We start from the raw sequence: 24,802 nt of genomic DNA, 5'->3' as shown, positions 1-24,802 counted from the left end.
CTGCCTGCATTGAAAGCTCATTAGCTTCCCAATCAATTTGATTGCTCATAAATTAATGATAGTGATGCCTGAGTCTCAGATGGGTTTTAGAAGATCCCACCTATGAAAACTGAAGAGCAGTGAATCCAGAGAACCATGGTCTAGTCAACACACACTGCTTACTGCTACGGCGCTCAGGTCTGATCTCCAAGGTGTTCCAAAACACAGTCCTTCTTTGTGGCACTCTCTTTCAAAGACAATACTATTGTAGCTCATCTCAGCAGGTACTGCAAAAGCCTTACTCTAAGCACAGGTTCCAATAGGTAGGACAGTCCATGGACCTAACCTAAGAGGTTTTTATGTTAGAAAAAAAAAAAAAGGAAACCTTACCAACATAAATGTAACTTTTATTGACAGATGTTTGGAGAAGGGAAGCATAGCTAGATGTTTTCAAGCAAAGTGGGCTTTATTATTGATTTTACCGTACTCCAAAGTAGGGCTGGCAACTTGACACCTCTTTTCTGAAAACTCATTAAATTCAAATTTCACTGTGAATATATTTCAACTCCTTGCAAATGAGTCCCAGCCACGTATCATGGGATTGATGTAAAAACATTGATACACTGTAAATTTTCAATTATTTTTATGTTTTGTTTTCTGTCTGTATTTATCAGCCATTAGAAGACATGTTACATGCAGAAAAAGTGCCTTTCAAAATCTACTGTGTATAGAATAATTCCTCAAGTTTTATTTCCACAAATTTCAAATAATTCAAGTCTCTTCTGACTGAGAGGTAGCGACATTATGCCATACTTAATGTTATCTCAGATTGGCAGATGGGGAAAGTGGGAATATGAGAAGTCTGTTGATTTCTTTCAGGAGTCTCCTGGGAATTATAAGAGAAATGAGAACAGTGACATTATGCTTCGACTGCTTCTCAGTTCCTTATTGTGATAAAGGGCTAGTATCAGCCATTGACGGAGCTGCTCTCTGACGTGGGGGACTCCTGTTTGTATGTTAAGATATAGACTCTGGCTCAAATATGACCCTAATATTTTCCAACTAAGAAAACTATTCCACTTTCGTAATGGAGTATAGATTTTCTCTAATTTTCTCTAATTTATAAATTTTGCCCTCTTATTGCAAACAAACATTTTAACTTTATAGTCTTTCTGGGTCCCACATGCTTTGATCTAATGTTAAAGAGAACTTATTTTTCAAGCCTTGTGTAGCATAAATCCACTTTGGTCTCAGGGCCACTCTTACCTGCTGATGCAACTCATTTAAGTCTCTTTTGGAGGAATTAGAGCATTAGGGCTACCCAAAGTGCTGGTAGGTCCTTTCAGAATAGTATGAATAATGATGGGAAATGAAATGTTTATTAAGAGTCAATGCCATGCTTAGATCTGGGTCTTTGGAACAGGAAGGAAATTATTAAAACCCCATTTGGTTAAGCCCCGGGAGAGACCCAGCCCCTGCAAAAGGACAACAGATTTAGTGAATGACAGTGTCAACCCTGGCATAACAGATCTCCCCAAAGGGCTGTCACACCACTAAAGGAGTTCTCCATTGTGTTAAGTATCCAAAAGCTCATGACAAGAATTTGTAGTATGAAGCTTCTGTAACTCTGAGGAATATAGAGGTGGTTTCTGTTTTTTCCAATGAATAATACCTAGCATGTAGGGCACATGCTGCTGATACCTTCTTTCATTCTGAATTTTGTTTATTTAAGATGACTGTCTCGAGTATACTAGCTCTGGTGCAAATGGCAGTTTTATTTGTTAGCGTGCTTCTGTAACTGGAACCCTAAAGATTACACTCAGTTTGGCTGAGGACCTCCTCTTGATAAATTGTTAAATATTTTCATCCCAAGTGTTCAAGGCAAGGTTGTTTACACTATCATTTAGGAACCTACTGATGCTTGGTAGACCAACAGAACACAATGACAACTTTCTTCAAATTGCTGATCTCTGGCCTGAGGGCAGACAAGAGTCTCCTTTGAAGGCAAGAAGAAAAATCTTAGGATCTATGTCTATTTATATAGCTGTTTATATATTTCTATTTTTCTAATATACAGAGCATACAAGTATAGTGATCTACGGACAAAATTTATAAATCAATGTATATATTGGGGTTCTGTGCTCAGAAAGCGTTACTGATGCGAGTTAACAATCAAAGCTATTCAGATATCTATCAGACAGCTACTGATAGATACCCAAATCACACTATCTGTCAGAGTAGAATCAACTTGTGGGGGGAGTACTGTCAAATAAATGCATAAGGAGAAAGGGTGCGCTAAAATAAGAAGCGAATATAAGGAAAGAAAAACATTCTTTTCTTCCTGACTGACACAATGAAACCTTTTTTCCTTTTTAACTACTGAATTTCATTACTAACTAGACTTTCTGAAACAAAGTTCTTCATCTGGGCTGAGAAAAGTCACGTTGCCTCTGAGAAAGGAAACTGCTATATACTGAATATTTGTGTTCACCTCCAATTTCATATGATGAAAACGAATCCCTAGTGTGATAGTATTAGAAGGTGGGAGCTTCAGGAAGTGATTAAGTCCTGAGAGTTGAGCCATCATGAATGGGATAGGTGCCCAATAAAAGAGCACTTGGCATATCACTTGCCCCTTCTCCACGTGAGGGCTCTGCAAGAAGATGGTGTCAAGCAACCAGGAAGTAGGTGCTCACCAGACACCAAATCTACTGGCACCTTGATCTTCAACTTCATTGCCTCTAGACTGTGAGAAAACAACTTTCTGTTGTTTACAAGCCACCTGGTCTATGGCATTCGGTGGAAGCAGCCCAAACAGACTAAGGCAAAGACAGACCTTATTGCAGTCTTGCCCCGTGACAGATTTGTGATCTTGGAACAGCATTTTCACAATTGCTGAAAAGGGGACTGACTAGATCACTGATTCTGGTACAGAGGGGGAGACAGAAGTAAAGGGTACAGAATCACACAGGATGGGGCCTGTCCTACTGAAGTGGAACAAGAAAGTTAAACGACTCTCCTGGGGTAGGTGGTCTCATTCCACTTCTCAAAAATATCTCTACAGAATCTAATCTATTTGCAAATTAATTGGGCATTTTAATACTTTCCTCAAGCTATTTTCAAGCTGCTTTGAATATGTTTCTTTGGACTTGTTCATTTGTTTATTTTGGTTTACTTGTCTCTCAATTATTTCCTTTCCATTTTATGTTGACTAGTTGACTCCGGTTTTCTATAATGGAAATTTTGGCAGAAAGACAGGAAAGAAAAGGTACTGGAGGGTGGAAAGAGGAAGTAGTGATGCTTCTAGGATTTTTTTTTATGTAATGATTTCAGATTTTCTCTTGTGTTACGATTTCAGAACATTAAAATACTTTTAATTCTACTGAAAAATCAACAAGGATGCATCACCAATACTAATGGTGAAGAAATAATTCACTGTAATTTATATTGCCTTAGCAAAGAGGAGGATATCTATTGGTAAAATACATTTTAGATATAGTTAAGTTTAAGTTTAGGAGGAAATAAATTCCTTGCTCTTATTCTTCATTTTCTTTTATTCTTCCTTTTGTCATTTTATTCTTCTATTATTTATTTTTCACAATATACAATTCTAGTGCAGTATGAATTATAGGTGTCCAAAATTATGACATAGAATGACAGTGATGTAATTTCTCTGCTCTCTAAGATTTACAGTATGACTATCTGAATTGCTTGTAAACTGTGACTATTTCAATTCATACTAGTTTTGTATGTATCTTTATATTGATATTGGAACAACAAAATGAATCTTTTGCTGATTCTGAATTATAAAACCTCCTTCTGAGAAACAAAACTACTCAAATGCTTTATTTTACCTTCATGTAAACTCCCTGCCACAAGTCTCCATAAAAAATGTCAGATGTGGTTATCCTTTGGATTATAACAATTATCAATAACCTCTAATAACATGCTATGCTAATAATAAAATCAAAAGCAATTTGGGATAATGGCTGAATGGTGTCCTCAAGCATATACATTCAGCAATAGTTTCAAAGTCAGACCAACTAGGAACACAAATACTTTTCTATGTTAATATAACCTATTGAATATACCTTTCAACCATATTATTAATAAGTGTTATTTATTTAGAGGACCTGAAACAATTCCAGTAATAACTGGTTTGAATGTTTTCCTAAGAAGTTATTTTACAGGTTGCCTTAGCTTTTGTCCATGAAGGGATTCTGATGATACACCCCTAACCCCAGCACACACATACAAAAAATACAAAATAATGTTTTTCATAAATTGCACATAGGTAATGCAGAACTGTGAGTTCTGAAAGAGGGTAAAAGGAAACAGATGAGCTCTATCATTGCTACAGCTTACTGCCTAGGGGTCTTTTCTGGCTACAGAGTGTAGAGAGGAAAATCAAACACAATCTTGATGGGACAGAGATCAGAGTTTATGGAGACTGAGGTAGTCAAAATTTGCAGGTCAGAGAAACAAAGGAAATTTCGAGAGTAACAGAGTGAGCTCTACAGATCTGCAGAGGAGTCTCCCTAAGCCTTTGACTGAATATTGATCTGCACAGGTGGAGAAGGAACTTTCCCAAACTTGAGAAAGTTTAGGCAGGTAACACCCTGCAGCTCACATGGGGCTGTGATTAGTTCCTGTTTTCACCAGCCAGCATGAGAAAGAACTCATGTAATATGGAGAATTAGATAGAATCCCTAGAAGAGTCATGCCTCATTAGTGGCACTAAATTAGTTCTGCTCAGTAGTGGCACTAAGTTAGTTCTGCTCTGGACCTGCTAGCAGAAGAAAGGAAATAATAAAGAGTGGAAATAATTGAAATTGAAAACAAACAACAGAGATTAAAAGATGGTTCTCTGGATAGATAAACAAAATTGCTTAATCTCTAGTCAGATTAACAAGAAAGAAAAAGTGAATATAACAGATTCAAGGTTAATATACAGAAATCAATTGTGTTTCCATATATTAGCAATGAACATTGCTAAGTCTCATTTACAACATGATAAAAAAATATGATAGACTTAGAGATAAATTTAACAAATATGGGTGCCAAAACGTATATGCCAAATGGCATATAAAACACTGCTAAGAGAAATTATCTAAGTAGAGAGATATACCATGTTCATGGATTTGAGACTTGTACAAGAACTTTTGTGGCCTTAAGTTAGACAAAGCTTTCTTAGGACCCAATATGCATCAATCATGTTTAAAAAAAGGATAAATTGAACAAAAACGACTTTGTTCTTTTAAAAAGACTGCAAAGGAGAGAAAAAGTCAAGCCACTGGCTAGGAGAAAATGTTTACAAACCATATATACAGAATATATAAAGAATTCTACAGATGAATTTAACAAAAAGACAAATAATTAGATTTTAACAAATGGGCAAAAATTTTGAAATAACCCTTTACAAAAGAAGGTATAAGATGACAAATAAGTACATGAGGATACCCAATCTCATTAGGCATTAGGGAAATGCAAATTAAAGTCACATTGAGGTACCACTACACACTGAAATGCAAAAGACTAACCCTATCAACTGTTGGATAGGATGTGGGACAACTGGAATTCCTAGTTATTGCAGGTGGGAATGTAAAATGATTTAACCAATTTAAAAGTTTGAAAGTTTCTTACAAAGTTAAACATATCCTTACCAACTGAATCCACTAAGGTATTACTCAAAAGAAATGGTAACATACATTTGTACAAACACTTGTAAGGTAACAGTGACGGCACCTTTGTCTATTTACAGATAACTCCGTAATAAAGGAACAACTATGGTGACAGATACTAGCTCAGTGATTGCCAGAGGCTGAGGATGGGGGACTGGGGAACGGAAAGGTGAGCTTCACTATAAGGTATAGGGAGAGCTATTTTGAAGGTGATGAAAAAAAGCAAAATGATAAATAGGAAATATTTTCAACATAAATAACCAACAGAGTGTTAATGTGTATAATAAATCACTTCTATAAATCAAAAAAAGCAAAACAGAAACAACCCAACTGAAAAATATCAACGGATTTTATTTTACAGAGTATATAGAGTTGACAGAGAACTGGGAAATAATAGAAGCTCAGGGTTGAAATTTTGATATTACTGAAAATTCCGGGATAAAAGCAAATCATCAGAGCTCTGGATCTTTGAGAATCAGATGTAAGTCTTCACAGAGAGGCAGGGAGGAATCTGCTGCTTAGAGAATGATCCCTGGCTCGGAGTATATATGGAAATGATATCCCAGTACTATGTTACTGGGTCAAATTGTATGAGAGTTTTATAATAAGGCACTTCAGATATTATCAATAAGAAAATTAATTAATTAATTTATAAATGTTTATTCATTTTGTGAGAGAGAGAGAGAGAGAGTGCAAGCAGGGGAGAGGCAGACAGAGAGGGAGACAGAGAATCCCAAGCAGGCTCCATGTGATAGCCCCATGTGGGGCTTGAACCCATGAACTATGAGATCATGACCTGAGCCGAAGTTGGTCACTCAACCAACTGAGGTACCCAGATGCCCCAATAATAAAGTTTATTTGAATGGTATCACAAAAAGACTCATTCTATATTGAATAATTCTTGGTCTAATTTCGCACAATGTTATTACTATTGGCATACTATTGGCCAAAGCAATAAAAATATTTCAACTCAATAATGATAGATCACTGTTGGATTGCACTATTTTATTAGGATATGTTATTTGTGTGGATATATGTTCCTTTCCAAGTCACCTAATAGAATCTTAAAAAGTGATTACTTAAGTAAACAGGTATTCTGCTAACATTAGCAAAAAAGAACATATAACTTTCGAAGTCTCTTCCTGATAAAGAGTAAGCCAAAAATCTCTTTGCAAATATTTTAAGCAAGGAAAAAAATAGGAAAAAAAATGAAACTCTTACTCTTCTGGCTGGCATACAAAAAGCTAAAGGAAGACAAGTCAGGGGAAGAAAGTAAAACAGAAGAGCTTTGAGAAAAGGAAAAATAGTATACTTGAGGGAGATGGAACATCACTACTTATTTGCATTTTATGCTGTATAGGGAGTGGCAATCTACAAACTTCACCTGAAAAAAGGAATCTGCAGAGAAAGACAAGCATACTCCCAATGAAGAAGAAACCCAGATGATAATGGGCAGTGGAGACTGTTAGAAAGTGCTTCTTTTGGACAAATTCCTTTTCCTTCCCTTCTCTTCATTTCCCTTCCCTTCCCTCTCCCTTTCCTTATTTTCCTTTTCTTTCCTTTTCCCTTCCCCCTTTCCCTTCTTTCCTTTTTTTCCAGGGTGTGTCGGGGGGGGGCCGGGGGGGGGGAGTGAGGCACCCTCATTAATAGATTGAAGAAATATGGTGCCTGCACTGCTTCCCTAAACTTGAATTGGAGACTTAGGAGGTTCTGACCCTAATTCTCCCTCACACTCACTACTGGCTTGGGCTTCTTGGTCTTTGAGACTTTTCAATATGTGGTTAATGGCTGGCCAGAGTCTAGATGAATGGTCAGGGATGAGCACAGTAATCTAGAGGAAGCATTTAGAAACTTCTTATAGTCGGTAGACTGAGTAATTTTATGTCTGTTGAATCTAATGATAAAACACTTTGGCTTCCATTTTTTATGTTTTGTGTTTTTTTCCCTCAGTTTTATTTTCTAGTACTCTATTTTTATTATATTTTAAAATGGTATGTGTCACCAGGAGGGTGAATAAAAAAAAGGTCACCATAAACAGGTTAGGAAAGTTTGCTCTAAATATGTGCATAAAATATATAGAGATAATAATTACATATTTCAATGGGTGTTAACTCTCGTGTGTCTAGATGGAGAGAAAAGGTAAAAACAGTTTTGTGAAGTATTTAATCAGCCTCTGAATTAAACAATTGTTAGTATTTGCACATTTCTTACTATTTGTTACGTATCTGGAAGAACAACATAGTAAGCACTTTTAATATCTCAAGTTAGAAACTGGGGGAAAAAAACATTTAAAGGAAATGGAAGCATTTTTGCTTTTGGAGCTTCATGCACAGTGAGTGGTTCACATCTGGTACCAAGCCTATATAGATCATCAGTGATGCAAGAACACTGAAAACTGAAATATCCAAAGAAAAACAAAGGATGGATGGTTTGCAAAGGATGCCTGCAGGAAACAGAGCAGGCAATTTTGTCATTTAAGTGTAAAATATGATTATTCTAAAGTAAACCTTTTTATCTAACTAGTTTTTAGGAAATGGTTATTGGCATTTCTTAGGAGGATGATTTGCCCTAAAATCAGAAAACTGGAGATCTTTAGAAGCAGCTATTTTTGTTCGTTCTCTAAATTCATATATCTTTTCTTTATCTCAGTGGTGTCACTTGGTTGAACTGTAATAAAGCAGAATTCAATTTTTAAAAGCATATCGCCAAAACCTAAAGCATAGCTCAAAAGTTTTTGACTTTTTTCCTCACTTCATTTACTAAATCCCTTCTAATATCTTCCTGTTAAAATTCCTTACAAATAGTGATTATAGTTATTATCTAATGGGTTTCTGGTATTGTAGTACATCTAAAAAACTATTTCTGCTTCTTCTTCCTTTATTATTGACTACAGAGTTAAGAATAAGGATGTCTAGATCTTTGCAACTACGGTAATATCACTGATTAATTGAGTAAGATTTACTGTTCTTAGTAAAAATTACAATCATTCTCCAAGGTCTCATGAGTCTGGACCCATCCCATGTTTCCAGCTTTCTCTTCTTCAAAACACACAGTCCACGCTCCAGCTGGCTGGGCTGCACTATTGCATCATCCTGCCGTGTGCATTCCCACTGCTCTAACTTTGCCAACACTGTTTTCCATGCCTAGAATTGTCTTTGATCTCTCTTTTCAGTTTTTCAAGGCCTTTATTTCCCCATTATCTTTTCTGGACCATTCCAGCGCAGGTGACCTCTCTTAGCTCACTGTTTAAAGTGTCTTGAGTATCTTGCCTCTTAGCTGTTAGCGTGTAAGTTGCTCAGCAGGCTGAAAGCATTCGCAAGGGGCGTGATCTCAAGGTCTAGACCAAGGAAGTCCCTAGACAACTCAACAGGAGAGGCTGGAAGAGCGGCACTCATCAACATCACTCGTTCCTAGTCCTTTCTCCCTTTGCCACTGGTCCTCAGCTTTCCAGTGGAGGAAGGAAGAAGTGAGAAGTGGAGGAAGGAAGAAGTGAGAGAGAAAGAGGGTAGTGAAGAGAACTGGGTAGGCTGATATCTGGCTGGACTTGGACTAACCTGGAGCAGGGAAAATACATTCCATAAGGGCAAGCTGAGGACTGTAGCCTTATTGAAGAATTAGAACATTTATATCAGTTTTCAGCAATACATGGTTAACGATTTTTCAGGGTCACTTGGGCTGTTTCTAGGGTTACCAAACTGCAAATTAGCTAATGTTTGTGTCATTATCCCACATCCCTCCCTGAACATCTTCATGTCTGACATCTCTTCCTTTTCCCTAAGGCATTCATCTGACTGTCCAGAGTTACCACTGGATGGTAGTTTACCCCTTCACTCTCAATGCAGTGCACCTCCTTGATTAAATTTATTCCCAGGTCTTTTATTCTTTTTGATGCAATTTCAGTGGGATTATTTTCTTAATTTCTCTTTCTGATAGTTCATTATTAGTGTACAGAAACACAAGAGACTTTTTTTGGTATTAATCTTGTATTCTGAAACTTTACTGAATTCATTTATTAGCTCTAACAATAATCTAATGCAGTCTTTAGGGTTTTGTACATATAATATCACGGCATCTGCGAATAGTGACATTTTTTCCTTCCTTCCCAAACTCGATGCCTTTTATTTCTCCCCCTGAAAAATCCTTCTGTTCTTCCTTCTTCTTCTGCCTAACTGCTCTGGCTAGGATGTCCAAATATATTTACTGCTTTAAAATGCTGTTAGGTTCGGTTGATTGGATAATGATTAAGTTGGCTAGTGGCAAATATGTGAAACTATATGACATAATATGGCATCTTTGATTACTTTGCTTGTTTAGTAGACTTTTCATATGTATCTTTTGTCTCACCTTAACTGTATGCTCCTTGAGGATAGTGTCTTAAATATTTTTATAAGACCAGTATACTATCTGGTAGAAAAGACATTCAGAGATATTTCTGGTTATATTTATAATAAAATAGGCCCTTTTACTAGCCATTCAGTGTCACAATCATTTGTCTTAAGCCTTACGATTTTTTATGTGGTACAAAACTTTGAAGTATGTAGTAAGATTTTATGCATGTGGAGGAAGAATAAGCAGGAAACTTTCACTGACATGAACCAGTGATGCCTCAAACTTCACTGTGGACTAGAACTCTCTGGAGAATATATTACCTTTAAGGTTTTTGAGCCTATGAGATTCTGAGTCAGTAGGCCTGGAGGCACCTAGGAATCTGAATTCTGAAACAAACATTCTAGAAAATTATGATGCACATTTTAACAGACATTGCATTGAAAAGCTATGCTTTTGTTTTCAAATTAAAAATGCCATTTTCTTTCAAACAAAAAATAAGTGAATGTCCTTTAGGTGCAGGAATTTAAAAACAAACTAGACATGGATTTTATTATATAATAGAATAAGGCTTAATAATCATGATAAAGAATATAAAGGAATAAAAACCTTATGAAAACCTCAAGTCTAATATTGATAGTTCTGAGGAAAAGGGCTGGTTTCACAGTATAGGAAGTCATGGAAGGCTTCAAAGAGGAGGTAAATATAGAAATTTGGAAACAGTATGAAAGGAACTTTCAGGAAAAGGTAATGGTATTAGCAAAAACACTGCAGTAGAAAGTGCAGGATGTGCAGTGTGGGTTATTCTGTGACAGAGTCTCAGGGGCAGCTGAACATGAAGAGGGTGGCTTGGCTGACAGCCCGGGGCTGGAATTGTGGCTTTAGTTGGGTGAGATTCCCATGAGAATATAAAAGGACAGACAAGAAAAGAAACTCCAAACATCAATGCCATTTAATGTATTTAAGGCTGAGGAGGGGATTTGGTGAGATAGTGATTCCATACTAAACATTACTTCTTAATTATATTAAATGTGGTATCAGTGAGCGCTATGATACAAACACGTAACTTTATTTCTATGATATTTCTATGATATTTCTATGATCTTAACTTCTATCATTTGAGATAAACAAAATAAGACTCTTAAATTAGAAGTTGAATAACAATATTAAAACCATTAAAATAAAAATCAAAGCACCATCTATGTAAGGTATTTCTAAAATATAATTCCATAGAGTTGATCAGTATTTGTATTTTTTACTATCTCTATCACTTACAAAGACACTTCAAGAAATATAAACGAGGGTAAATTGTAGAGAATCGAAAAACATTATGAAGTATTCCTTTGCTCTCCTTCCTAAAAACAAAACAAAACAAGAGAAAACCCTGAAACCCCTAAGGGTTGAATAATTTCACTAAAAAAAGCAAAAGAGAGGTAAGCTAAAGTCACGGGAAATGGAAGAGAAAGAGCAAAAGGCTGGAAACCTACCACAGATGGAGCAAAGACTTTCCAGATGTGGAATTCTTTCTGTGGATCAGTGCTATTAGCTTGGCTCACTTAAGTCCTACCAGAAAAAAAATTAAAAAAAGAAAGAAAGAAAGGAACTGTGGCTTCCTTTAACTTCTATCTGTAATCTAACTACACTTACTTTGCTGAAATTTTATATTTTATTTCCTTTAGGAGAATGTCTCAGTATCTGTGATCTGCAGTCATTTTTCAAAACTGCCTTCCATGCTAGATGGGAATGCTTTTGGAATGCCTGCAGACATCTGTACGTGAGTCAGAATGTCTCCATTTGGAAAGACATTTCTAAAGTCTCAGTGTCACAGTCCTCTTGTCTGGATCACAAAAAGGCCAGGGCACTCCCTGCATGTGAGGCTGAGGGGGTCACTGCTCTGTTTATGTTCTGTTGTCATGGACCATCTAGGAGGATGGCTCTTGATTAGCTGCAGAAGGATGAGTGCCATCTCAGTGTCAGGGTCACAAATTAGACCGAGGTGTCTTTTTTTAAAGGCCTCCAAACTGGGTGCTCCAAACTATTACAAAATAAAAGTTCCCGTGTATAATAAACAAGTCAGCTTCCCACTTTACTAAACTTATGAAAGAAGAAAAAGCCTTTTGTTCCCCTTTGGGTTACCTAGCTGATTTTTGTTTTGCCAAGATGAAAGTTACTGTCTTCATCACTGCAGTTGGAATACAGCCATTAGAGGTCTTAGGATGGGAAAAAAAATCACTGAAATGGCCTCCACATAGGTGGTTTTTTTTTTAATTAAAAATACTAATTTATAGAATAGAATTAGAGGCATATCTAACAGAATTTTGATTTTTTTTCTTAAAGATACTTTATTTAAAAAATGTATCAAGTGTCTCACCCCTGATTATTTGTTTGTTTATTCTTCCTCCTTTTGGATTTTGGATATTACTTAGTATCTTACTAATTATGTTTAGTGGAATGAGGAAATGTGAATAGTCTATTGAAAATATTAAATCATCTAGGGCAGCAGCACTTGGCTCAAACAAATTACAATGTCAATTAGATACTAAATGGCATGTTCGGGAGGAAGTTGAGTGGTTTTTAAAAGGAGGTAATTTATTTGGTCAAGGGGAAAGAGATAATCCATGGATCTCATAAATACAAGATAAGATGTAGATGAGTATAGCTCAGAGAGTCAGGACAGATGTTCTACGGTTGCAGGAATTATGAAGTACTAATAGAGTTCTTTAGCATAAAAAGGCAGTATAACTGTGAAAAAAATTATTGAACATTCATTATATAATTAGGTTTTGGTAGGTCTTGTGGAGTAAAGCAAACTAAATAGCAAAAAATAAGAGCATCATGGCACTTCACTGAGGCTGGTTTATAACATATTTTGGGGGACAGGATACATATGTAAGAAGCAGAGAGGGGCACCTGGCTCAGTTAGTTAAGCATCTGACTTTGGCTCAGATCATGATCACAAGGTTTGTGGGTTCAAGCCATATGTCGGGAGCAGAGCTCGGAGCCTGGAGCTTACTTCACATTCTGTGTCTCCCTCTGCCTCTCCCCTTCCCTCACTCATGCTCTGTCTCTGTCTCTCTCTCAAAAATAAATAAACACAAAAAAATTTTTTTAAAAAGAAGTAGAGAATGATGTAAGATATCAGGTAAAATTAAATAATAGACTATTTTTGATACTAACTGTATATTCAGTAAGAGTTTGGAGAAGGATGCCTAATTACTTGAGTGTGAGGAACTAGTTCATGTTAGGTCCAACTAGAAGCCTGAGGCCTGAGGATACAGAGATATTGCATAGATGCAATATCCCTCAGGGGCAGGGACCTCCTGAGAGGTGGGGCTGACCCGCAGGGAGTCATGTGGGATGCAAGTAGCAACTCTTTCATCTCTTTCTGTAGTCTGCATTGTCTCTCACTTATCTGTCTTGGCCCAACGATGCCACTTTTCTGCTCTTCTTCGCAGGATGGTTTCCTGTTACTTCACCTCACAGTGCATATGAATTTTTAGCCAAAGCATCTGTTGTAGGTTGACTGTTTCTTCAGCTGATAATTATACTGAGAGAAAGACAGAGAGAGAGAGAAAGAGAGAGATAGTAGACAGAGAGACAGAGAGAGGAGAGAGACAGGCAGAAAGAGAGAAAGAATTTGTCCATTGGTCAGCCAGTTATTCTCTGAGCTTGAGTCAAGTGTGACCTCCACCCCCGCTTGCCTGCCTCTGGTCCAAACAGACTCCAGCCATGGGTTAGAATAGGGCATCACAAGATACTAGGCTGCTCCTTTCAGGGGCAGAAGATAAGAGGAGCAGCGAAACCTGTCTGATTCAATGAAAGAGTTCATCAAAGGGTAAGACAATTGGAGGTGGATTAGTAGAAAAAGTGGCACTCAAGTGAGTCCTTTAAGGAAGAGTGTGGTTTGGAGAAAAAAGATAATAGAAGAGTATTTTGGGAACAGTAAACTTCAGGAGCAAAAGCATAAGGACAGAAATATGTAAATCATATAAATTATATGAATTATTACAGTTTTACTAATTTTGATCACACTTTTATTAGAACACTTGGAAATGGAAGAAATGGCGATGTTAAGCATGAAGAGGTAGAAAAATCATCAGCTTTGGAGCCAGAGGGACTGATGTCCCATGTAGCCTAGTGTAGGGACTCATCTAGTTCTCTTCTCAGAGACTATATGCTAGTACACAATAAAGAATAGCTGCTGTCATACATATATTTAGTAGTAATATTTTCCTTTTGAAAACTTGAAGAAATTCCAAAGGAAAGAAATGAAATAACCAAAATCAATGATTAAGAGAATAGAGTTATATTTTGCCTAAAGAAGGGATAAAGATTAACATAAGTGGAGTGTATATTTTATGATCAATGAAGGGTTTTTTAAAGTATTTACATTACGAGTGTATTAAATAAGGGGCAGCTGGGAGGCTCAGTCTGTTAAGCATCTGACTCTTGATTTCAGCTCAGGTCATGATCTCCCATTTTGTGGGTTTAAGCCCCGCACTGGGCTCTGTACTGACAGCATGGAGTCTGCTCTGCTTGGGATTCTCTTTTCCCCTCTCTTTCTGCCCCTCCTCCACTTGAATGCACATGCGCTCTCTCGCTCGCTCTCTTTCAAAATAAATGAATAAACTTTAAAAACAAAACTAACAAAAGAATGTATTAAATAAGTTCTTTAAACTAAAGCATATCAATATAATGAAATATTAGTGCTGAAAAGAAATGAGCTATCAAGTTATGAAAAGTCATGGAGGAATCTTAAATGCATATTACTAAGTGAAAGAAGCCAATCTTAAAAGCCTACATGCTGTACCATTATTTTATTTTATTTTATTTTTAGAAAGTAAGAGAGTGGGGGAGAGGAGCAAAGGGAGAGGGAGAGGGGGGAGGAGAGAGAGAGAGAGAGAGAGAGAGAGAGAGAGAGAGAATTTTAAGCAGGTTCCATGCTCAGTGTGGAGCCCTATGTGGGGCTCAATCCCAAGGACTCTGGGATTATGGACCTGAGCCCAAATCAGGAGTCAGACGCTCAACCAACTGAGCCACCCAGGTGCTCCTACATGCTGTACTACATGTACCTTATAGTATCACAGGGAATATTCTCCCTATCCCCCAAATCATCTGTGCCTCATCAATCCATACCTCCCTACCCCCAACCCCTGATCTTTTTACTATATCCATAGTTTTGACTTTAAAAGAATGTCATATATTTGAGTTGTACTTGCCACTAAATTTTTCTTTGAATCTAAAAGTGCTCTGAAAACTAAAGTTTATTAATTTAAAAGTACCCCTTTTAGGTGTACAGTGTCATGCTTAAATTTTTTTTACTTTTATTTATTTTTGAGAGACACAGAGAGACAGAGTATGAGTGGGGGAAGAGCAGAGAGAGAGGGAAACACAGAACCCAAAGCAGGCTGCCCAGACTCTGAGCTGTCAGCACATGCGAAGCTTGAACCCATGAATGGTGAGATCATGACCTGAGCTGAAGTCAGATGTTTAGCCAACTAAGCCACCCAGGCACTTAGGTAGGTGACTTAAAAACATGTTTAAGACGGACTATTGGAGGCAATGCTGAGACGAATCACTCAACAGAAAACAACAATCCATATATGTCATTAAGTACGAAAATGGGCATATTTCAGAAAGCATAGAATTAATATGAGCAGGAATTGTCATAGAAGACTTCATGGTGAAGGTGAGACCCAAATGAGAACTTATGAGCTGAGGGAGTTAATTTCTGGAAGGGAAACAGGAAGATCAAAGGTCAAGTTATGTAGAAGCAAATTCAGGCGAAAAGTGTTGTTGCTACCATGGCTACAGCGGAAGGTGCATGTTAGAAGAGGATGGGAGATAAGGTTGGAAAGGAAGGCCAAGGTCAGATTATGGAAAAATTTGTTCATCAGCCTGAGGAGTCCTGGCATTTCACCACTACATACAGCATAGTAGTTAAGAGCATGCATTCTAGTCTGTGTTGCTTGCTTTGAATCCTGTCTGGGACAAAGTGTGATTTTGGGTATTTTAGGAAACTCTGAATCTCAGGTTCCTCATTTCTTTTTTTTTTTTTTTTTTTTTTTTAATATTTTTATTTATTTTTGAGAGAGAGATAGAGACAGCATGAGCAGGGGAGGATCAGAGAGAGAGGGAGGCACAGAATCCGAAACAGGCTCCAGGCTATGCGCTAGCTGTCAGCACAGAGCCCGATGCGGGGATCGAACCCACGAACCGCGAGATCATGACCTAAGCGAAAGTCGGACGCTTAACCAACTAAGCCACCCAGGCGCCCCTCAGGTTCCTCATTTCTATAATGTAGAAAACAGTAACACTTACTTTATGGGGTTGCTAGAGGATTTACTGAGCTCATATCTATAAAGTGCTTAGAAAAGTGCAGGCACAGAGCAAATTCTTGCTATTATTATTCATTCAACCATTCATTCAACAAACATCAAGTCAGAAACCTTCTAAGAGGCTGGCATTATGTAGATATAGAGAAAATATCTGCTTTTCAGGAGAATATAGCACAACAGGGAAAACATTTGGATAAATATATGCAAGAAGACCAGAGACTTAGAAAGTCAGGTAAATTAAAGAAGTGAAGAACTGTACTATTATCCTCCATTGAGTAGTTTCCTTAAATCCATAGGAAAGACTGACTGAACATTTATATTAAAAAGAAGTTTATAATATTAGCAGTTAGGAGTCACTGGAATGTGTTTTCTTGTTAGAAAAAATTTTAAAACAAAAATCAAAACCACATTGTGGTGGGCAAGTGGGGGCTTTAGGGGATCCTTTTGTTAAACATCACTTGTAGAATTCTATAAAATCTTGGCTATTTATTTTTTTATTGTTTCTTTATTTTTGAGAGGCAGAGAGAGAAGGCATGAGTTGGAGAGGGGCAGAGAGAAAGGGAGACACAGAATCCAAAGCAGGCTCCAGGTTCTGAGCTGTCAGCACAGAGCACAACGTGGGGCTCAAATTCATGCATCACAAGATCTTGACCTGAGATGAAGTTGGATGCTCAACTGATTGAGCCACCCAGGTGCCCTATAAAATCTTTTCTACCTGATTACAGTAATCAGGACAAAATACCTCTTAAATTCATGACCTATTCTCCTGATCAGACTGGTGTTCTGCACAGCCTTCCCACAACAAAATGGGTACCAACCTTGTCTTGAGCTTCAATAAATTTGTTATGGTTGTTAATAACCATCTTTGATTTCCCACTTAGATAAACCACATCTCAAAACGTGATTTTCAGTCTACAACAGAAATATTTATGAATCCATCTGGGAGAGATATTGATCTCAAAGCTTTGCCTCTAGAAAAACAAATAGAAGTCCTTCAAATCAAAAAAGGGTATGTAAGAAAAGAAAAGCATAGTCATATCAGTAGAGTGGTAGGTCATTTGACACTCAGGTCAAAGTAATACCTTGTTATGTGTACCTTTCTGAAGTACAAGCACCTCTGTAAAGAAAGTAGAGTCAATGTACAAGTATCTTGTGGGTATACATTTGTGTATATATTCATATTATCGAAAAAAGTAACTGAACTGCAAACTGTGCATTGTGAATTCAATAAAGGTAAATAACTGAGGGCATCTAAAAATGATCAGATAAGATATTCAAACTACATGAAAGTTCTTGGATTGCTCTGTAAAATAAAACTGATGGAAAGGGGCCTTTTAATAAATTGTTCTTCAGGAAAGATTGGAAAAAGACACATTATTTTTTTCTAGTCATAAAAGGTCAATGTCGGGGCGCCCAGGTGGCTTAGTCGGTTAAGCGTCCGACTTTCGCTCAGGTCATGATCTCGCGGTTCGTGGGTTTGAGCCCCGCGTTGGGCTCTGTGCTGACTGCCAGCTCAGAGCCTGGAGCCTGTTTCAGAGTCTGTCACTCCCTCTCTCTCTGACCCTCCCCTGCTCATGCTTTCTCTTTCTCTCCTAGAAATAAATAAAACATTAAAAAAAAAAAAAAGGTCAATGTCAATTAAAATACTGAAATGCAAAACTGCCTCATTAGCGTGGACTGGTATTTCCTAGCTACCTCTTCCCAGTCCTGATAGCCACTCTTTCCAGGGATAAAACAGGGAACAGAATATGCACAAGACTTTTTGGAGGAAGAAATTTTAAGCTCGTCAAATGTGAAGAGTTATGGTGGTTGATAGGCTGAAGATTAATGTAGTGCCTGCATGATTCGAAACTATTTCATCTGCTTCTGCAAGGATACTACACTCGGTGTGGGGTGACAAAGATAAAATGGAGGGGGTTTATGCCTTCGAGCGCTCACATCCTGATATGGAAGATAATTCATGAACAGGAATACACCACTATCTTTGACACTATATGTCAAAGATAGACACAGCCACCTTTGGCTATGGAGACCTCAGAAGAGTATTCCAAGTACATGGGGAATCATTCAAATTGGAATTCATTAAAGAGAAATTATCACATACCTTTGTTGCTTGAAATGTCACTGGGAAGGAAAGGAAATATGTTTGACTGGTTCTGGTGATACAGTATATTTATTTCTCCTACTTGGTAATAAATGAGATACCAACAGAACATTTAGAAACAGATTTAGAAAATTACCTGTATTGAAAAATATCCTATGAATTCAAGATTTTTGGCATTTAAGAACAGCTTACTTATATTTTTCATGAATTCCTTGATACCTGAAAGTTAATGTGTTTCCTCTCAACAGCCCAGTCGACCACAGCCAACTTTTCATGGATTAGTTTACATTAGGTTTCAGAGAAACTGAGAGGTTATGTGTGGGCATACCCTAAATTCTTTCCTCATAAAAGAGCAGGCAAACAGAGACCATAATACTGAGAAAAGTGGAGCAAGTGAGTATTTATAAGCTACTAGTATAAAAATAATGAAATTCATTTTCGGAGAGTAAAAGGGAATAGAGAATTTGGAATGTTGGCCAAAGCCCAGCCTGGCCAGATAAAGACAATTTTCAGATCCTGCTGAACCCTGTAAAACAGCTGGGGGTCTTCGCAGTCACAGAAAGTACTTCGCTTAGAATAGAATGATAGGATTCTGCATTTGGCTCTGGGAATATTATATGGAGTAAAGCATTTGTTGATTTCTTTTTAAAAAGGTCTTTATTCATTTACTTACCAAATATCAAGCAATTGCTATAATGTCACATACTGGGAGTGCAAGTTGAATAAAACAAAATTCCATCTTTCAAAGTGCTTACAGTCTAGTGGGATAGCACTAAAACTTATCTGATCCGTACTAAAATGGAGACATAAGACAGAGTGGAATCTTTCAAAGGAAAACTTTGCAACAGAGCAGTCCTATTTTTGTTCTTTCATTAAATCCCAGTATCTGTAGATATTGAAACCTGACTCAGAGCAAAATACATCACATGGACAATTCCCTGAATCAGCAGTGATAATCAGATTGGAAAAGGGGGACTATCTTTGCATTTCAGTTTTGGGTGTTTTCGTTTGTTTGTTTTTTGTTTTGTTTTTGGTCATCTGTATTTCCCTTCTCAGTGATCAAAGGCAGCCAAGAAAATTAATACCAAAAGGCACCAAATCTGGGCTTTGTTATTAGTGTGTTTATAAGGAACCTGGAATGAAATTATGAAAACCCTGAATTTTCCCCTCACACATTTGTCACAAAGAAGTATTTGATTTCTATGTTCTGCCTTATTAGCCACAACACAAAGTTTGGAGAGACTGTGAATCTGTTATATGCTTCTGAAAGCTATCTTTCACAAGTGTTTCAGGCTACAATTACTCATTATCTTGATTTTAACATTTTCTGGCCAACTAACTAACCTAGAGGCAGGAGTACAAACATGCTAAGAAAAATGACCAAGGAATGCAACCGAAGTCAGATTCTAAGTCATCTTTCTCAATGGTGCCCTTTACATATTTGTATGAGATAGGTCCCCAAATAACACCATCAACTGCCCAGCTGAAATATTTGGCAGTTACGGGGGTAGTAGGAGTACCAGGCGCGGGGGGAGAGTGAGTTACATAAATTTTTAGAACTATATTAACATTAACTCATTAAGATTGAAGCCAAATCATCTTTGTAGTTTAATTTATTGGTTAACATGTATTTATAGAACACTCACTATGTGCTTATTAGCTGTTTTAATTATAGGGCACACAGACAATATTCCTTATCTAGTAAAGCTCATGGTCTAGACATGAGGGCATATCACAAAGCAAGATAGTAAGATTGCAATAACAAACACAGACTTTTCTAGGGGCACAGAAAAATCAATGACTGACTCTGCTTGGGAAGTGATTCACTAAGGAGACAATGCTGTTGGATCTAATAAAACAAGTAGAATTTTCAAGACACACAGAGCAAAAACTGCCATTTTTGGTTAATATAATAATGGTTTATTTTCCAGAGATGCCATGCATTCTGACAAAATTTGTGAGGCATTCTGTGATTTAATTTTAGAATGAGAAATTTCATATTACTTCATACTGCCACTTTTCAAATATGCTCAGAGAGTCAGTCACATCTGGCTGACCAAAATGCAATGCTGATTTTCTAATTCATATGCATCTATGCAATAGAGGACACATTTTAAATCATAAGTGTAGACATTTTTCTCTCCCATGCAATTAAATGAAACTACATTCATTTAGGATGAATGGCCCATATCTTTTTTCCCTCTGAATCGGCCATCTACCTCTTTTTTCTATCTCTGCCTTTCATCTATAGTTTTGAAAGGTAGTTGCGTGATGCAGGCGAAAGTAGAAGGATACAGAGCTAACGCGGCTCAGTGGCTGTATGAGATGGCTAAATTTGGATGAACAAACCAGCAAATCAATACAAGGGAAGAGAAAGAAGAGAAGATATTGATTGGCAGGTACAGTGGTGAGACCTCTAGCAGGAAACAGATGCCACATTGGATAAACTGAGAGAATATAGTAACAGAACTATTTATAAAGATTAGGGAAGCCACAGGGCAAGAGGAGAGCATGGTTTCCAGTACCTGGGACTTACGTGGAAAGAACCACCTAAGGGAAGCCAGCAGGGACTCCTCGGGAAACAGATGGGGGATAACTATCCAACTTCACAGCCCCACTGTCACGCCCTGCCTTCCTCTCCTCCCAGTCTCCTCAGGCAGTGGAATTGGGAAGACAAGAACAAGAAGGTGGGCAGCCCCCTGGTTCTGTCCACACTGGTCAGTCTCTAGGGCACAGAGCTGGGAAGAAGTAGTAAATCTGAGTGACAGAGTGCACATTTCTAGTACAATACATTAGACTGTTTCAAGATTACAAATGGCCAGGTATGATGCAGTCAATTTGACCTTATCCTGTACAGAGCAAGGAGAGAAGGAGAATGTTAAAGCAGGAACTGATATGATCAGATGGTGCTTTTCAAACACCACTCTGGTGACAGTGAAGAGAGTGGTCTGATGTAATGACAAGTTGAGTCGTGGAAACCAGTTCTGATTGATGTGGCAAAAGTCCATGGGAAGTGGAGGGCAGCATTTATACAATGGCAGGGAGAAGGGACGAGCATTGATTAGAAGTCAATGTTGTCAGTGGGCGCCTGGGTGGCTTAGTCGGTTAACCGTCCGACTTTCGCTTAGGTCACGATCTCGCGGTTCGTGGGTTCGAGCCCCGCGTCGGGCTCTGTGCTGACTGCCAGCTCAGAGCCTGGAGCCTATTTCAGAGTCTGTATCTCCCTCTCTCTCTGACCCTCCCCTGCTTATGCTGTCTCTCTCTCTCTCTCTCTCTCTCTCCTAGAAATAAATAAAAATATTAAAAAAAAAAAAAAAAGAAGTCAATGTTGTCAGGACTGTGTGCAGGGGGGAGGGAGGAAGGGTGAGAGTTGGGAAGACATGATCCAATTACCCCAGGGACCAGGGATGTAGTGGATAATGTAGTCATAGGAAAATAGGATGCAGGGTATATATTTCTCATGGACTAATTGTTTATGAAAGCTGAAAATTATCTGTTCACAAGCATTTCACTCTAGTAGAGACAGGAATTTCTAACGAGAAGTTAAAATATGACCACCTCTGTCTGTACTGTGATAACTTCTGTCTGGATTAAGTCACTCAGAGGCTTACAGAGAAAGTGATCGCTTTTTTCCACATGGAGGGCTGCTTAACTGTTAATTGGTGCCCTGAGGAAGCATTTAAGAGCTCTGGGATCAGACATGGGCAGTAGTAACACAGCTAGCTTCTACTTGGCTTGTACACATGGTAGTTATAAGCACAACTAATTATCATAAAAAACAGCTACCATTTTTTCAAGGCCTATTTTGTGCCAAGCATTGTTGCCTTACAACAACAACATGGCAGCTTCTTTATTTATACTCTAGAAATGGGAAAATGAGGAGGTTAAGTAACTTGCTCAAGGCCACACAGATAGGAAGCAGATGTGCGAGAGAATATACCAACGGCATTGGGCCCACTCTTCAGGGGCATACAGATGTTGGTGGCATAAGGGAAGTTATATGAAAATATTATGTGTTGGATACGATTACACACGAATACTTATGTGATTAATTATGATTTTCAAAAATAAACTAATTGTATTCCATTTCAGATCTTGAGCACGTACATTTTGATACTCTGCTTCTTTTCCTGGTAAGCTCTCTGAATAAGGTGGTTTAGGAAATTCTCAATTGAGACGAGGAAAAGGAAGACGCTGGCCCAATAAAATATTCTTGACCAGAGACTGAGTTCCTTCAGGGCAAGGAACATGCCTTATTCATAAACTGCTTCCTCGACAGAACCTAATAAGACACCTAGTATATGATGCTGCTCAATATGTATTTATGGAATGAATTAACCAACAGGAGGTTCTTTCAAAAGTGTTTCCCCTTAAGAGATTTTTGTCATCACAAGGTGGAAGATGAGCAGCAGGATTAATTCTACCAGGCTGTATTTACATAGCAACATGGATCAGAATAGAAGATGTCTACTTAAAGCACACACAGGAACAACCACACAACTGTATCTCAAGAATTATTAATGGAATGCACCCAAAATGATTTTTTTTAGAGCTTCACAAGGCCTGGTGGGATTGGTTCCAGTTGGCTTGGATGAGAGGTCACACAGATTACAAATAGACTTTCTTAATATGGAACAATAGGCTACATTCATTTAACAAGACAGAAAAAAAAATGACAGGCCTTAGGGTGGGGATGAAGCTTAATCCTACTTAAGAGCTCAATTAACCCCCAGAAGATTGAGTAGGTCCTCTGCCTTCATTGCCCTTCTTCTGTCTAGCAGAGCTTAAAAACAGATTCATAAAGAGGAATACATTTGTATATAATACTGAAAATACTTTAAATATTTTAAATAGGGCATGATAGAGTTTAGTAATACAAGAACCAGTTTGATTAGACCATTATGGCCCTTTAAAACATGAAATAAGTCATTCTCTTTTAATTGTCAAATCTTTTACCATTATTGATAATATACTCAAACACAAGTCTTTATCTCGATACATAAAATGTACTGATTTTTTAAAAAATATTCTCTTATAATTACAAAAAGAAATTACATTTCCTTCTAAACTAATCAGTATGCTCTCAAGAAATCTTTATCAAAATCCATGCTGGAGTAAATTCCAATTTTTCTAATGTTTTAATATACAGAAGCCCGGTTCTGCTCAAATTAGTCGGTCCGTCTGGGGGCCTGGGTAGGTCATATGTATCAATGGGTAGATCCTATTTTTCACAGATCACCCTGTGGAACCTCATTTGTAATGGAATTTATCAGCTCTTTTAATTTGTCCCCTAGCATTATAGAAATGACCCAAATATATCATTTAAGAGTGATAATTTCAGGTTTTTGTTTTTTCATGGTTGGATCATGATAAAAAGTGGTGGTTACATTAAATTTTTGCTTTTTGTTTAGTTCTTGGTTCTAATAAAAATATCTTTAGAATATTTGAGAAGCTTAAAAAAAAAAAAAAGAATTATTTGAGAAGCTTGAAAAACTGAAGGCTTGTCCCTACCAAACTGAAATTATTTAAATGGCAGAAAGAAAAGATAACTCTTTGGTTCTTCATTCCTTCAAGCAGTGCTATTCCTTTTTCCTCCTCCCCACCAGCCAAGAATTCACATCCTAATTTTCTCCTTGGGGTCTGAAAGAATTTGCTGATATTCTGGAATAAAATGACAACTTTGCTCTATTACAGACTTTGTTTAAATCGAAGCTATTCGTGGAAATTACAGAGACTGTCACAACCCAAGATAAAGAATGACTTTGGCTTTCTTTCTTTTTGTGATGCAAATGTTACTTAACCATTTATTTTTTGTCCCAGCTAGATAGCTAACATATCTATTTAAGGCATTAGAACACTGTAACTATAATCTGAATTCATTCAATACAGGCTACGTATCTATGTAATACCACTGCCTTATTAAACTGAACAGTTTTTCTCTCGAACTGACACACGATGCCAGTTCAGTATTTTCCTTCTGTTCTGAAGGGTTACCTTTCAACATGTTAGATTCAAGAGATCAGACGCAGCCTAAGCACGAGAGAAAAGTTGAGTTCACGGAAGGATACGAACTATGAAAACATTTGTGTGAAAACTACCTAGGGGCAAAAGTGAGGGCACTGAACTATAAAGAAAACATCCTCCATGTAAAGATCATCAGACAAACTAACGCTTTCATGGAAGGTCATTTAAGTCATGACATCATTCAGATGATAGTATAAATTATAATACGGTTCTTAAAAATCACAAACACCTAATTTCTAAGTCATGTGCTTCAAGTTTGGTAGTATATCTTCAATTTGTTTTTTAAAGACTATTATTATTATACATAAAACAGTATTGAGGATGATTAAAAGATCTTTTTGAAAAGCTCC

At 37.4% G+C, this 24,802-nt stretch overlaps 1 protein-coding gene across 1 annotated transcript in view; it reads right to left on the bottom strand.

Annotated features, from left to right (window-relative positions):
* The window catches only part of DLC1 (DLC1 Rho GTPase activating protein), a 393,707-nt gene that overhangs the window by 176,983 nt on the left and 191,922 nt on the right, over positions 1 to 24,802 (bottom strand). The gene's annotated exons all lie outside the window — the stretch shown is intronic.

The sequence above is a fragment of the Hyaena hyaena genome, unplaced genomic scaffold, assembly GCF_003009895.1.
Source record: "Hyaena hyaena isolate Hyena2069 unplaced genomic scaffold, ASM300989v1 scaffold_17, whole genome shotgun sequence".
Classification (NCBI taxonomy): Eukaryota; Metazoa; Chordata; class Mammalia; order Carnivora; family Hyaenidae; genus Hyaena; species Hyaena hyaena.
The sequence above is the reverse complement of the archived record's forward strand: the minus strand, read 5'-3'. Positions and strand labels throughout refer to the sequence as shown.